Source organism: Haemaphysalis longicornis, unplaced genomic scaffold (assembly GCF_048455015.1).
Source record: "Haemaphysalis longicornis isolate Haplotype H1 unplaced genomic scaffold, Haemaphysalis longicornis Haplotype H1 scaffold_10, whole genome shotgun sequence".
NCBI classification, from domain to species: Eukaryota; Metazoa; Arthropoda; class Arachnida; order Ixodida; family Ixodidae; genus Haemaphysalis; species Haemaphysalis longicornis.
Window position 1 is genome coordinate 108,432,000 of NW_027526204.1, and position 16,089 is coordinate 108,448,088.

At 49.6% G+C, this 16,089-nt stretch overlaps 1 long non-coding RNA gene across 1 annotated transcript; it reads left to right on the forward strand.

The window, feature by feature from the left end:
- Positions 1-10,801: 10,801 nt before the first annotated feature.
- Positions 10,802-14,282, forward strand: LOC144157897 (uncharacterized). The gene is made up of 3 exons (XR_013319901.1): positions 10,802-11,758; positions 12,849-13,037; positions 13,996-14,282. It is a non-coding gene; the product is annotated as an uncharacterized LOC144157897 (long non-coding RNA).
- Positions 14,283-16,089: the final 1,807 nt, after the last annotated feature.

Here is a 16,089-nt window from a genome sequence, read left to right on the forward strand (position 1 = left end):
TACTGGAGCAGTGTTCATTGCGCGATTCATTTAAAAGTGCATAATTTAAGGGCGTTTACTTGGACGCAAATCCGTAGCTATCGTTTGTGCACACGAAGAATTGCAGTGAAATATTCATTGATGGTGCATGGCGCTGGAACTGATGCACTACGTCTCTCAGCATGCGGTTACTAATTAAAGCGGGTCTACTCGCAAAGAGGCTTGAATTCCCGTCTAGGAGTAGTCCTTGCTCGATGTCTTTTTGCAATTAATTCCCTCATTTTTGAGCCTCCGAAGTATCGGGCCGTAGATTTTTTGAGAAAATGGCAGTTCCACTCCCTTGGCCTGAATCTCACCTGCGAAAGAAGTAAGACAGTCACTTGCAGTGAGAATGACTGTGGGAGATTGGTGACCTTTTTCACTTAATTTGGGAACATTTGAAGCATTTATGTTAGTAATGCACATGTTTGTCCAGTATGAGTGTAGAAAGGGAAATATTCTATTCTGTAGCAGCGTCCGAAAGGCTAGGTGTGAAAAGGAGCATCGGAAGTTGCTTGTGGTTGTACATTTAGGCCGCTTAGATTGAAGTCAACAGAAAGCAATTTATACAGTCAGGAACCGAACTTGGAACTCTTTGGACCAAGAAAAAACTAATTTATCCAGGTTTTTGCATTTGTTAGCATCTCCGTTCGCGAGAATTGTTTGCTCAAATTAGGCCAGTTTGGGTTTTAACAGGACAAAGATACATATAGTAGGGACAACTGTTATGAGGCGCAGTGAGTGAAATAAACGTTGCTCACCCTGCAAGATCATCTTTGCGGCAATGGGAGCAGTGTATCCAACAGTTTTAGCCATAGCCGAGTAACCATTGGGGTCACCGTAGGCAACCATGTCAATGTTCCTCATTTCCTGCAGAAGATCGTTTGCAACAAATATCTGTTGCACAGCACATCGTTACAGCATACTATGCTTACTAGAAATTAGAAATTGATCCCTGGAAAAGCCAAAGGATAGATGACAGTGATCTAAAAGCAAATGTGAACAATTGCATGAGGTAGGCCGCCCGTGTTAGTTTCTTCTATCTTTCTTCGCGCCATAGAATCACAATAAGAATGTGTATTTGTAAGCGCACACAACATTTTATTTATATAAAACGATTTCATGTGCATAAAACTTTTGGTACCACGTATCACCACTACCGAAAACCCCTGCTTCAGCCACTCTGTTTGAATGTCGGCGTTGTACGAAGAATTTTGTCACCCTATAGAGTTAACTGGCACTCTGGTATTAGATTTCATAGAAGAGTCAGTCTACACACCTAAGGCCACAGATCTAGCCATAGTGAGTTGACACGATTCGTCATATTTTCTGTTGAAGGTTGTGCAAACATACTGCATAATATGTGCTTACTCACCTTCTTCCCATTGGGCCACTCAATGCCAACGTCGTGTCTCATAATGTCTAGATCCCCCTCGCCAGGCTGGTGCCGCACCAGTTTTGACTGAAGTATTCAGAGGCAGAAGTCTTAATACTGGAAGCTGTCTACCTCATACAAGGAAAAGGAACGATAACAGCTTGTCTTGTTAAAGCATGGTCGCACTAGCTCTACGCTTTACAGTCGGCTGTACGCACTCGGAAAACCTTTGAATGAGACGGATAAGTGCACAGTTGTATATAGTTGCTTTAATTTGCGTGGGCCAGATTTAGGAGGGAAAGAGATTGATGATTAGTTTGATGATTGATGGCCAAACGTGTAGCGCCTCATTTATTTGCATTTCAAGATGCGGAATGCATTTATGAATTCGCCATTCAAGAAAATTGGCACCTCCTTTGTGCGCTTCTATAGCACGCAGGTTTAGTTGGGGAAAGAATGGCCAATTTCTTCTGATGTATCCAGAATGATTGGCACCTGTAAAGGGACCTGGATCTTTTATCCTGTGATAATCCCGCTACCCATTTTTTCGCGGAAAATTCCGCAACGACAGGTAGACAGCAGGGTGATGAAAAAGGGCACGTACTCTTCATTGGCTTTTGTCCTGCATGAACTCGCACTCGTCGACCCTTTCGTAGATGAGATTATTGACATAGGTTGCCCCGTTGACCTAGCAGCCTTGTCATAAACTGGCGCTGCGCAAGTTTCACAACACGAGGGACGTCAGGAAGCAGTTTGTGAAATTTGTTGCAAAAATGTTGATTACAGGCACACTGCGCCGAAGGCAACGGGCTAGCACTCATGGTTGCGTACACCTCTTGGCATAGCGAGCGTTACGTCGCCCGATTCAGGGGTGCCTACAATAGCGCCCGAATGTTCGGAATGTGATACTTTTAAAGCGCTTTCTTAGTGGGGCGTCCTGTCAAAAAATTAATGCATTTCCTCATAGACTGATTGGTCGACCATATAGCTTTGATTGGTCGACCATATAGCTCTGGACAGATGGAGCGTGCGTGAAACCGGACTTCCATTGTGTAAATGGTTACTCTAAAATCTCGAAAACGGAACGCCTCTAGATGAGCCAACACACACATGAATCATGAAGAAGGAGAGAGAGAGAGAATAGTCTTTAATGATACTGGTGAGGTTAGCCTGCAATAGTATACATTTATCTGATAATCTACGTATCGGTATGCAGTTAAAGCGTTCGTAGACGCGTTCACTTAGTGCGCAAAAGATCGTCGCATGAGTTCGTTCTTAGTTTGCGTGTGGTGCTTTGAAGGTTTGACGATCGACTGGTCGCACTTTCAGCGGATGTTTTGACGCATTTTTGACGCATGCATATGCAGTTTTGATGTCAGAAAGCTTTCGAGCTTCTCTCAACTTTCTTTAGAAAGGGAGGGTAAAGTTTTTACCCTTTTCTTCATACACAGGCAAAGGAGTTGGCAGTTTGTAGTCGAACCGTAGCATCGTATTGCTTCACGTTTCTTTTAGCGACATTGGGTTGCCTAGTGTCACTTTGAGGGTATGTCTCGCACAGGGTAAGGTTTCCTATTGTCCGGAGTAGTTGCCGCATAAATTTGCCGTCTTCGGCGGGCGAAGGCATTGTTATGTACCCGCAGACTGAAGCCCCGAACCTGCATACTGCCACTCCGTTTGCGTGAACTCCACGGGCGCATCGACGGCACGTCTCGTGTTACAGCCTGCCGCTGGCACGCTCGGGTCTTTGCCCTCTTTATGTTCTCGCTTCTCTCTCTTCTCTCGAGACCCCGACTCACGAACACCTCACTGGCGACGAGGATGGGATCGCCGCGGTCCTAAGCACGCAGCTTCAGCCCGCTCTGACTGCGTTAGCAAAACTCCCTGGATCCGCTCCAGCGCCCAAGAGCCCCGCTCTTCAAGCACCAGCCGTCGACAATGGCAACCATGCTGCCTCCAGCTACCATCGGCGAATTCTCTCCGGCCGAGCCTTTTTCCTGGCCTGTCTACCTGGAACGCCTGGAATTCTTCCAAGCGCACGACATTACGTCGGACGACAAGAAGCGCACTTTACTGTGCAGTGTATGCGGTGTCGACGCGTATGCTCTGCTGCGCTCGCTTTGCGCACCTAAGGCACCGTCAGAAACGCCGTTCAAGGACATCATCGCGAAGCTAAACGGACATTTCATCGTAAAGCCGAATGTCACGATGGAACGCTACAGGTTCAACAAGCGCGACCAGCTCCCTGGTGAATCCGTCCAAGATTTCCTTGCAGCGCTTCGACAGTTGGCTCGCTACTGTGACTTTGAGGACTGGTTGGATCGTCTTCTGTGTGATCGCCTGGTTCGTGGCCTTAGCGACGAGACAATTCAGAGGCGTCTCCTCGCCGAACCAGACCTTAAGCTGACCAAGGCCATCCTCCTGGCTCGTGCAGCGGAGGAAGCAGCCGCCAAGACTGAAGAACTGCGACGCTCAAAGGCTAACTCTGTGGTTGACGCCAACCAACTACAAAACAGCGGTAAGCGCAACGGTGCAAAAGGACCCGCTTCTCCTAAGCAACCGTGTTGGCGTTGTACTGGTGAGCAAGACGCACAAACTCGTACCGTTCAGCTTTCTGCCACTTCTGCGGCAACGAGGGGCATCTCGAGAAAGCGTGTCGAAAAAAAAAACCCGCCCGCATCTTCCCACGGGGGGAACTCGAGTAAATGCGTCGCAGAGTGATGGGGGTATCGCGTGAATGTTGCGTAATTGGGTATGGTTTGGGAATGCTTAATTGTTATTTCGTCTTTATTATTCTTATTTATTGAATGAAGGAGAAGCGCAGGCAAGGAGTGTAAAGTTAGTCTGTCTTTATTGCTTGGTGCCGTCAAGCAAAGCGTCAAGTCAAGCGAAAGCCAAGCAAAGACGCCCTTGACTGAATTCCGAACGCGCGCTCCGCCGCTTATATACACACCACCCGCATTCGAGGGAGAGGAGTACGGGGGAGAGACGCGCATGCGCACACTTCCGTACACAAGCGCGCGAACTTTCCACGCACCCACCACGCCGTTATCACGTGTACACGCCCTGCCGCCGTTACTGTTGAGCGCGATGCAGCGCACGGGTAGCTACGACGCATGCGCGCACAGACGTGCTCCCCCCGCACCGCCGCAGCTGTTGTTGAGAGCGACGGAGCGCACGGGGTACACGCGCTCTTTCCGCACCGCCGCACCTGTTGTTGAGAGCGAGGAGGGTACGGGGGAGAGACGCGCACCTGCGCCTCGACGCGACGCGCATGCGCAGTGAGCGTGTGGACGGCGCCGACAACATCGACGAGTGACATCGCGAGCCTAAGAAATACTCCGCATTTAAAAAGCAGCAAAAGAAAATCAAGCTTCAAAATCCGGTCATCGCAATGGACACAAGAAAAAATCGGAACATCGTGGACTCAACCACCACGTTTCGGAGTCCCGTGACCCAGTTGAGGACGTCAACCCTGTCACTGCTGCTGATTCGTACTCCGACGAGCTTACGCATGGAACGCCCAAGTCCGCCATGGTGATCCGAACTTCGCCTGCCTTCTGTGTGGATGTGCGCATCAACAATATGCCACTGTCCATGGAAGTCGATTCCGGAGCTGCCTGCAGCATCATCAGTGAGAGAACCATGGATAAGCTTGGTCTACCAAGGCAGGATATTCAGCCCAGGTCTCTGCAACTTCGTTCTTACACCAAAGAGCACCTAGAGATTCTGGGATTCCTGAAAGTGACAGTCTCGCACAAAGCAAAGTGCGCCCTCCTTCGACTCTTTGTTGTGCGTGGATCTGGCACTAGTCTGCTGGGAAGAGACTGGTTTCCTGCTTTGGGGATCTCACTCTGCGGAATAAACTACGTTCCCGGAAGCGAAGCTCCACTCACCAGGTCAACAGCAATCTCTGAATTCCCCGAGGTTTTCGCTGAAGGACTGGGAAAGAGCAAGGGGCCTCCTGTGCGCATAGAGGTCAAAGCGGGAGCTACTCCAGTGTTCCGAAAAGCTCGACAAATCCCCGTGGCTCTCCAATCGCGAGCAGACGATGCCATTGACGCCCTTGTTCAGGAAGGTACGTGTCTACCAGGCGGTGCGTTCATCACGCTGGGCTACTCCCGTGCTCGGAGTCGTCAAGAAGAATGGCAAGATCAGAATGTGTGGAGACTACAAGAGCACTGTGAATCAAGCGATCAAGTCTGAGACTTATCCGCTGCCAACAGCAGACCATCTTTTCTCAAACCTCGCTGGCAGCACAGTCTTTTCACAGCTTGACCTAAACCAAGCATACCAGCAGCTCGCTGTAGACGGCGAAACAGCTGACGTTCACACAGTGAACACTCACCGAGGACTGTTCGGAGTCACTCGCCTACCGTTCGGAGTGTCAACTGCCGTAGCCATATTCCAGCGCTACATAGAAGAACTCCTTGTTGGGCTTCCAGGAGTTCACGTCTACCTCGACGATATCATTGTTGGAGGCCGAGATGCTAAAGAGCACAACGAACGTCTGCGATCCGTGCTGAAACGCATCAAGGATGACAACATACGTCTCAACCAAGAGAAATGCACTTTTTGGGAATTCGGAAGTGACCTTCCTTGGATATCGCATAGACGCAACTGGTATTCACCCAACGGAAGAGAAGGTTGAGGCTATCAAGAATGCACCGCAGCCTGAGAACAAACAGCAACTACAGTCTTTCCTCGGACTGTTGAATTTTTACAACAGGTTCCTGCGTGGTGGTGCGCATATTCTTGAACCACTTCATCGTCTCCTCGAAAAGAATCAACCCTGGAGATGGCGCCGAAAAGAAACCAACGCTTTTAAGCGCACCAAAGAGCTCGTACAAGCATCGAATGTTCTGGTACACTACGACTTGCACAAGCCGCTCACGCTTGCCTGCGATGCATTTCCCTATGGAATAGGATTTGTCCTTAGCCATGAAGACTCATCTGGACAAGAAGCACCTATTGAATTTGGTTCTCGTACTCTGACTACGCCGGAACGGAACTACTCCCAAACGGATCGAAAGGCTTTGGCCGTCATTTCTGGGATCAAGAAGTTCCACCATTTTCTGTATGGGAGACATTTCAAGGTGTACACAGATCACAAGCCGCTCCTAGGTCTTCTGCACCACAGCCGCCCAATGCCTGACGTGCTTTTACCGCGAATGCTTCGTTGGAACTTTCTGCTTGCTCAGTACGACTATGAGCTCACTTACAGACCAGGACGACAAATGGGCAATGTGGATTTGTTCAGCCGCCTGCCGCTTCCGTCAACGGATGCTGAGAGTCCGGTTATGGGAGACGTCCTGCTGTTCGAAAACCCACCAGAGGCTTTCGCAGACGCTGCGAAGATCGCTCAGTTGACGAAGAAAAATCCTGTGCTCTCTCGATCGACTGCTCAAGTGGATCCGCACTGGGTGGCCAGAGAAAGTCGACGACCAGTTTCGACCCTACTTCGTGCGCCGCGACGAATTGTCCAGCTACCGCGATTGCATATTGTGGGGCTGTCGTGTGGTGATTCCACCTGCACTTCACTCCGAAGTACTCCAGCTGCTGCATTCATCGCACCCAGGAATTGTACGCATGAAAGGACTGGCACGAGGCTACGTTTGGTGGCCTAGCTTGACAGCGCCATTGAGTGCCTTGTTCGCTCCTGTCAAGTATGCCAAGAGTCGATAAATGCTCCGCCCCGCGCTGCAATCCACCCTTGGGAACAAGCTACGAGGCCATGGTCCAGGCTTCATGTCGATTTCGCCGGACCGTTTCAAGGCAAACTATTCCTCATAGTCGTCGACTCGTACTCGAAATGGCTAGAAGTCATCATTGTATCGAATACTTCAGCAGCCAATGTAATCCGTCAGCTAAGGAAGCTGTTCGCTACGCATGGACTTCCAGACGTTGTCGTCTCTGACAATGGTTCTGTACTTACATCTACCGAATTTCGACAGTTCCTAGCAAGAAACAGGATACGCCAAGCTTTGGTAGCCCCGTACCACCCTTCTTCAAAGGGACAAGCGGAAAGTTTTGTTCAAGAGACAAAGAAATCTCTGAAGAACTTGAAGGGAAAGGACGTTGAACTTTCTCTCACTCGCTTCCTGTTTCAACAACACATGCTACCATGCACAGCTACAGGAAAGAGCCCAGCCGAGTTACTTTTCTGTCGCCAGCTCAAGTCCGCTCTCGACTGCTTGCACCCTGATTCCCAGGAAGGCATCAATACCGATCTAGATCAATCCAGACAGAAGAACTCCGTCCGAACAACTAGCACTTTTTCACCGAGTTATTCTGTGTTCGCCAGAAACTTCCTCCGGACCACGGTGGCTTCCCACTATCGTTTGTTCAAGAAAAGGACTTCTTTCCTATGAAGTCCGCCTTTCAGATGGTGTGCTTTGGCGAAGACATGTGTACCACATTCGAAAGCGAAACCACAATCTACCCGAACTCCAAGGCCACAGGTCTGATCCTGCTGCACATCTCCCCGATTTCTTCAGTGAATCAGACACAACAGCCAACGCAGACCTAACTGGCGATGCACCTGCAAGCGCACACGGCCGCTCCGAAACGGATAACACCAACGGATCTCCAGACACTTCGGGACGCATCGGTCCCCGCCAAGTCCCCGCTCTGTGCAGGACGTTCCCCGCCGCTCCGCTCGCGAGCGTAGGTTCCCCTCGCATCTTCAGGACTACGTGTAGTGTGTCTATCTAGCAATGAGGGAGGGATGTTATGTACCCGCAGACTGCAGCCCCGAACACGCCAGGCATGCAGTGTGGAGCCATGTTTAAGAGTACCGGGGATCATGCGTTTCGCCCGCACAGAATATGAAGGTTCGTGATCAGCATGCAGGCAACAGTTTGTCGCGTTCAGCCGCACCGCGCCAGTCCCAGTTCCATCTGACGAATCAAACTGGCTACACTTCGGTTTCAGCTTGCAAGCCCCCGTCTCAGGAGCATATGTGTATAATGGTACGCTTAGCGTGTTGACCCGGTTGCACAACACCTTCAGGTTTTCACGGCGAATCCCTAAACCGAAGTCTCGCCATTATGGCAACTGTACGACCAGAGCTTGAATTAGTTCCATCGGCAGCACGCAGCGAAATAATAGCATCTCTGCATGTATGTATGGCTGCGGGAATCACCTAACTCTTCCTTGCTGGTTAAGCTTATTGTTTAAGCTATACTGTTTAAGCTTATTTCGTACACACGCCGGTACACGACGTCACTGCCACCATAGATGCCGCCAAACATCGTCAATAAAAACATGCCTCATCAAATGTGCCGCCTATTACTCCCAATGAGTAAACAGCACCACATTCCTATGTAAGCTATTCTTGCCTGTTTTTACCCGTCGTTTTCTTCTGTGTCCTGTGTTTACCGCTGGTTTTTATTCCATTCAAACGTGTACCAACTAGCCCAGTCCAACGCCTTGGTAGGTAAGCTCACGCGCTTAGTTGTGAGGCGTATTATGAGGATGATAGAAACGTTTCTTCGGTATAGGCAAAGCACACGTTTTCCGAGACTCCGCAAGCTATATTTAATGTGGAATTTTATAGAGGTTTGTTGTTTATACATCTTATCGTGTTTAAACATTGATAAGATTGAGATATGTCCTGGAATATGCTGCCTCACACAGATCATCCAGTTGAATGTGCCAGTTAATGTGTCACAAGAACAGACTGGTGATATAACAATTGCTGCTTCTATAGACAGGTTCAAAAGGTTTGTCAAGCTCTGCAGGAATGATGTGACGGCGCTGTATTACAAGCTGTGTCGTGAATCAAATTACGAAATTATAAAAAAATATACTGATGTGCTGTGTTCTACAATGTCATGATAAATGTGTTTTGGTTTCTCTTGACTAATTAATCGAATTGTCAAACCATGGCAGAAATGAATCCCTAAGTGTTACATTTCGGCCGAGATGGACCAGGTAATGACATTGGAATTGCTATCAGGCCTCCATCCCTGCCTGGGGAAGGTTTGGCTGTACTTGGAGGTATTCTAGTGCCTCCAGAGTAAATTTTCTCTCTATGCGATGTTTGCCTATAGTATGCTTGGAGCATGGGTGTTTTAGCAATTCGTATGTTTGCAACAGCTAATCAGTGCTTACTTTGTCGTTTTCAAGATACCGAGCCGGATCCATGCAGTTGACGAAGGCTGTCAGTGGGTTCCAGCTGCACGATTTTGGAAGGTATACCGTGGTCAGGCCCCTCAACTGACAAAGCAACTGTCAATGCAATGATGACAGATAGACTTCAATCGGGCCTAATGCAAGGCTGACGAAGAGCCTTGAATTTTTTGTCTTTTACATCTACTTTTTGCCAGCTAGTTTCACGGCTTGTTCCTTTGTCTACCAGAGCTGCCACATTGCGGCTACACCCCAAGAGAATGGCGCGAGCGTGGCCGTTGCTGAAAGATTGGAATAATGTGGCGTGTAGCTTGGAGCTACGAGGAAGGCAACGTAAATATGAGGAAACTCTGAGCCTAAACAGTTCTGGTGTTAGGAAAGCCGGAAGGCAGACGGCAATCTATCCTCCCGGCAGCCGGTATGGTAGTAAATGAGAAAGCACATGTTCTGCTGTAAATACCAGTTTAAAAAATGCTTCGCTTGGCAACCAAATGTTTTGCACCAACACACACATTGCTTGCGAGTTGCAACTTGCTCGCAAGTCACTGTCAGATTTTAAGGTTGCCCACAATAGTTGCCCACAACTCTCTGTGTCACAAACTTTGAGTAGCGCTACTGAACATGTTCTATCAGGCTACACTGGCGGCAGCGTAGCCGGAAACAGCAACTATGGGTCTGGGGTGGGGGGGGGGGGGTGTATTTAAACCGTCGAAACAATAAAGCTTCCTCTTTGCTGCTCAACCACTTGGGTGTGCGTGTCGTCTCTCATCGGCTGATACATGGCGCAGCCGACAGCCGAATTATCGCCGTAATGTTGTAACCCCGCTTCGGACACCTTTGCAAAAATGGATGCACTACGTCAGCCGCCACCGCTCGTGTGCTCGGGCAACCTCGAGGTAAACTGGACGCGATACCGGCAGCGCCTCGACATCTTCATGTTAGCGACTGGATTCTCCACAAAGAAGCCCGCCGAGAAAGTCGCGCTGCTCCTGCACGTTGCCGGCGAAGAGGCGCTTGAGGTGTACAACACCTTCAAGTTTTCCGACGGAGAGTCCCGTGACGACTACGTTGTGGTAGTGAAAAAGTTCGAGGAGTACTGTGCCCCAAAGAAAAATGAGATCTACGAGCGCTAGTGTTCCGAACAAGGCAGCAAGCGGAAGGTGAGCCCTTTGAGCAATTTCTTCGTGACCTGAAAATCAAGGTTCAGTCTTGCTGTTTTTCAAATATGGCCGAGTCTATACTGAGGGACCAGGTCGTCTACAGAATCCGTGACAAAAAGCTGCGAACAAAGCTGCTCAAGGAAACGGATCTGACGCTGGAAACAGCCGTTCGCCTTTGTCAAGCAACGGAAGCTGCAGATAGGCAAAACATGGTATGGAATGATCAAGAGAAGTGCGTAGACGTCGTGCGGCCGGAGAAGTGTGTCGATGCCGTGCGGCCGGAAAAGCACAGGGTCCGGCGCTCAAGATGCACAAGGTGTAACACACTGCACGATGACCGAGCCTGCCCAGCCTTCGGGAAAACGTGCTTTCGGTGCGGTAAGTCGCCCGCTGCCCTGCAAAGCCCAAGAGCCGGCAGAGCTGCTGCATAACTGCAACGGACCAAGCGCGTGGGAAAACAGCTAGCTCGTGCCAAGAGAACACTGCCAGCGACGAGTCGTCAGGGGAGTTTGACATCCTGGATGTTGGAGTGTGTACGATTGCGTCGCGTCCAGAGTGGCTTGTTACGGTTGGTGTGGGTGCAACAGGCAAACTCTCCTTGGAAGTCGACACCGGGTCGCAGGCCAACCTGTTGCCCTATTCGCTGTAAAGGAAGCTCAGCAAGAATGCTTCTGTCCGGCCCAGCCCAGCAACACTTCGAAGCTACACGGGAGGCATAATCAAGCACATAGGCCTGGTTACTCTCCAGCTGAAGATGAACGGCACCACAGCGCCAGTAGACTTCTTCGTGGTCAAGAATTAAGCCCTACTTGGCCTGGAAACTAGCGAAAAACTCGGCTTAGTATCGAGAGTCGACTCTGTCAAGAAGGAAGACATTGTTAGTCAGTTTCCGGATGTGTTCTCAGGAACTGGTTGTTTGGGCCGCCCCTACCATCTGACTCTGCGCGAGGGAGCCCAGCCAATAGTCCAGCTAGCACGGCGTGTGCCCCAAGCCCTGAGGACGCCACTGAAATCGGAGCTGGATCGCATGGAAAAGGAGGGCATCATACGCAAAGTTCCCGGCCCCAGCGAATGGGTAAGCCCACTCGTGTTGATAAGGAAAAAGGATGGCTCGCTCAGAGTGTGCATGGATCCGCGGGAGCTAAACCAGAACCTAAAGCGAGAGCGCTATCAGTTGCCTAGGCGCGAAGACATCGAATCTGACCTGGCCGGAGCCACTGTTTTCACTACTCTTGATGCTAAAGCTGAATTTCACCAAGTGCCGCTCGATCCCAGTTCGTCTGAGATCTGTACCTTCGGAACACCGTTTGGCCGGTACTGTTTTCTATGGCTACCATTTGGCATAGCCTCAGCGCCAGAGGTGTTTCAGAGAGTGTTGTCCGAGATTTTTGAGGGCATAGAGGGTGTTCGCGTCTACATAGACGATATCCTCATCTGGGGTCGAGACCAAGCAGAACATGATGAAAGGTTGCTACGTGTGCTCGAAGCGGCACGCAAAGCAGGGTTAACCTTTAATCGGAACAAGTGTAAATTCGCTCAAAGCTCGGTCTGTTTCCTGGGAGATGTCATCAGTGCTGAAGGCATCACACCCAACCCAAGTTTGGTCTGTGGTCTGACCCACATGCCCACTCCGGGAGATAAGCAGGCCCTGCGTCGCTTATTGGGTGTGATCAACTACTTTCGGAAGTACGTTCCAAACTTAGCACAGAAAACGAAGAACCTTCGTAGCCTGACTCGCGAGGACTCGGAATTTGAGTGGCTTCCCCCTCACGAAGAGGAACTTGCCGAGTTGAAGGACATACTCTCGCAGCCACCAGTGTTGGCAGTGTTCGATCCTTTGGAAGCCACAAAGATATCCACTGATGCCTCACCCACAGGCCTCGGAGCAGTGCTCTCACAGTTGCATGGAGAAATCTGGCGGCCAGTGGCCTATGCATCGAGGGCACTCTCGGACCCTGAGGCACGTTATGCGCAAATTGAAAAGGAGGCTTTGGGCTTGGTGTTCGGCTGTGAAAGATTTCATCATTTTGTGTATGCTGCTGACTTCACCCTTGAAACAGACCACCAGCCATTAATCGCAAATTTCAAAAAAGGGTTTGAATGACATGCCTCCCAGGCTGCAGAGATTCTTCGTACGGTTGTTTAAGTATACTTTCACCTTGCAGTATGTTCCTGGCTCGCAGCTCGTCCTGGCTGATACGCTGTCCCGGCCGAAAACTCACATCCCCAGAGAGCCGAACGACCTCGCAGTGGACATCGAGGTGCATGCCACCCATGTCCTCTTCGACCTGGTAGCGCCAACGACCCTCGACAAACTCGTCACAGAGACCCAACATGACCCCATTCTCCAACAGGTGATATCGGCGTTGTCAAACAATAGCCCAGTCGACGGCTTGTACAGACCATTCTATGCCGAATTGACCGTTGTCAATGGAGTATTGTTCAAAGGCAGCCGTGTTGTGCCTTCATCAATGCGAGCCGACATGCTAAAACGGTTGCACGAAGGTCACCTGGGCATCTCCAAGTGTAAAGCTAGAGCAAGGCAACTCATGTCTTGGCCGGGGATGAATGCAGACATTGTGGCCTTTGCCAACAGATGCTCAGCGTGCAAGGCACTTGCTTATAAACTGCCACAGGAGCCACTCCGGATTCGTGAGGTATCCAAACACCCATGGAGCAGGGTAGGTGTTGACCTACTTGAGTATGCCCATGAGACCTATCTTGTGGTATACGACGCACAGTCAAACTTTTTGGAGCTAGAAAAGTTGCAGAACGCAACTGCGGCAGAAGTCGTAGATAAGCTGAAGGCAATCTTTTCCCGTCATGGCATTCCAGTGGAGGTGAATTCGGACAATGGCCCTCAATTCACCTCGCGCGAGTCAGTCAGTTTGTGGCCAAATATGAGTTCCGTGATGTTACGTCAAGTCCTCGTTATCCCCAGTCTAATGGCCTCGCAGAAAAGGGCGTGCAAGTGGCAAAACGTATCTTGCGTAAATGTGCTCTGACTGGCGATGATCACTGGCTGGGTCTGCTGAACTATAGAACAATGCCCTTGGAGGACGGACGGTCACCCAGCGAACTACTCATGGGCAGGAGGCTTAGGACTGGGCTTCCCGACTTTGGAAAGGCAAGGGGGACTCAAGTGAAAAAGCACAAGCAGATAATGCAGGGCTGTCGCCTCTCGCAACTGCAACCTGGTGACGTAGTTCGTTTACACAGCGATGTGGGATGGAACCCCAAAGCCCGGGTGTTGGAGGAATGCTCACCCCGCTCGTACCGCCTGGTAACTGATACTGGCCGTTGCTTTCGCAGGAACAGGAAACACCTGCTTCCTAGACGACACCTTGAGCGACACCGACTCCAGCATTCCGCCACAGCAGGAAATCATCAAGCTGCTTGAACCCAGCCAGCCAGTACAGAACCCAGAAGATGTAGACCATCTTGCCCAATCCTTGCTAGGGGTCACCACTCCTACACAGCAGTCACAGCCTGTACCAAGGAGATCGACCAGACCTCGAAAGCCCCGCGTCACGCTTGACTATGATGAACGATTCAACCAAATTCCGTAATTCTTAAAAGGAAGGACGATGTATACAGGCTACACTGGCGGCAGCGTAGCCGGAAACAGCAACTATGGGTCGGGGGGGGGGGTATATAAACCGTCGAAACAATAAAGCTTCCTCTTTGCTGCTCAACCACTTGGGTGTGCGTGTCGTCTCTCATCGGCTGATACACATGCGAGGCATGCAGAGGGTTTGTCAAAATTGCGCAGAATGAAATATTCCCAGGCGCGTCTTCTGCTTCAATCTTGTGTGAACAGATGCTGAGGGCATAACTGACTGCGTAGAAACATTATCGATGTATCAGCGGGTCTCACCAATGAGTGCTACCATGTCTGCTTCCACAAAAATTCCAGCTTGACTTTAGCCAACACTCCAAGAAGTTCTTGTGCAGAGAGTCATATTTATTTGTGCGAACTGAGATTACTTCAGTCAGTGAATTGACAAAAGGCTAAACGTTTTCTTCTAGGTGAAGTGTTGTCTTTCGTTTTCTCTGGCATATTTGTCAAACAATTTTACACTGCAGCAATGTTTTAACGCAGATGCATACAATACAAATTACCCCTCAGCTATACTTACCTGACCTTGTAGCGAATCGGGTTGTTAGCGTGTGCGGGCGCTGGTAGCCCGCCGTAGTAGGACACGAACAAAAGGACCTATAGTAAAAAGAAGGACGGCCACCTACAATACTGTATAGGTAATATTTGGGAAGCTTGGAAGTGTTTAAATGGACCACGAAGACAAAATACCAGTTGGATTCCCTCACAATACCGCTTTGTCCCAGTTACAATGAAGAAAAGTTTATCGCAAACTTGGAAGAATAAGATAAGGAAGACAGATGCAGTAGTGGCGATTCACCAGCCTAGTTTCACCCAGCCCTGTCACAGGGAGTTTTGTGTGCGATTGAAGGCCACTGACCAAAGCCACTGCCAAGAAATTTGACTGCGATTTTAGTGCTGGCTCCAGTTCCGTTTTATTATACGACTGAAAAGTTAACATGTAATTCACTCACTTAGAACTTTTTTTCGGTCGTGATGTTGGGCAACACGAATTTTGGAAATATATATCAATATTTTTATCTTTATTTTTCTGAAAATGTTTTTCGTACTTGCAATGGAGCTTTATTTTGTTTTCAGTGTTCCCATCAAGTGCTGCGAGGGGGCTGGGCATATATTACTCGCCTTTCCATCCTTCTGACGCACTTCGTCGAAGCATTCCATTGCAAGAAGGCGGGCGATGCCAGGATCAAGCCCGACTTCGTTCATCACTGTCATGTTTGCGTCGACAGCCCTGTATACGTTATTGGGAAATACCACATGCGTCAGATTACAGAAGCATCATTTCGTTCCACCTAGTCAGAAAATGCTTATAGTTTTTGGCCGTAGCTGTGGCAGCGTCCATCTTCGCCAAGTGTGCATTTATAGCTTTTGTTGGTGAACGCTTGATATATGCGTGCTTCCAGATTCACATAATTGCTATATTGCGCACATATTTCTGGTGGTGTTGGGTCTCGCATCTGCTGTAGACCAGTAACGGCGAAGAGGCGGCACGTCGCATTGACCGTTCTTATTTGAAAAATTGATGGTGTAAAACCGTAACGTCTGGAAGCCTCAAACATCAGTCCACTGTTACATGGCAGAACGAAACCCGCGATTGGTTTGCGGAATGGCGGACTATTTTAATACAGTCTGTACCAACTCGACAGTAAATTTGTGTGATCACCCCAAACGCGTGAAGAAAAGAGATGTTTGATCTGCAACCAGGTCGGACTGCGCGTGCCTGCCAAAAACTGGCATCGCGCGTTTCGTCCAGACACAGTGGTGGCGCCGACGTTTTAAGGTGGTTA